The sequence below is a fragment of the Bison bison genome, unplaced genomic scaffold (genome assembly GCF_000754665.1).
Source record: "Bison bison bison isolate TAMUID 2011002044 unplaced genomic scaffold, Bison_UMD1.0 scf7180017864193, whole genome shotgun sequence".
Taxonomy (NCBI): domain Eukaryota; kingdom Metazoa; phylum Chordata; class Mammalia; order Artiodactyla; family Bovidae; genus Bison; species Bison bison.
In genome coordinates, this window is record NW_011494765.1 from 243140 (window position 1) to 243771 (window position 632).

Sequence of the window (632 nt, forward strand, 5' to 3'; positions counted from 1 at the left end):
TATACATACAGGCTTCTTTAGTAAATCATTAAGTAACAAGATCCGTGGCAGATCTAATGACTCTCATCATTTCACAGTGTTGATGAGCATATGTGATATCTTAAGATATCTGCTAATACTACTGAGATTTGTTGCCTACGTATATAATTGAAGGAAATGCTAAATTGCAGTCAGAGGCTAGTAAAAATGGAGATGTCATTTCTTTCCCATCCAGTTCACGAACCCTGTGAATTCTATCCTTGAACCTCAGGTCAAGAGCCACAGTCTAGAGCAAATTAAAGGCTACTGGCCCCATCTCGCACAACCTCGTTACCAGGTGTTCTGTTAACAACCGTTTGAAGAAAAAAAATCATACCCAGCCTCCAACTGAATCAGAGATCAAACATTAAGATTGAAGGCAGGAGGAGAAGGGGAGGACAAAGGATGAGACAGTTAGGTGGCATCACTGATTCAATGGACATGAGTTTGGGTAAACTCTGGGAGTTGGTGATGGACAGGGAGGCCTGGTGTGCTGCGGTTCATGGGGTCACAAAGAGTCAGACACGACTGAGCGACTGAACTGAACTGAACATATGGATGTTTGAAACTATAAAAAGGAAGAGGTTCATTCCTGCCTCCCAGTTTGGAGACAG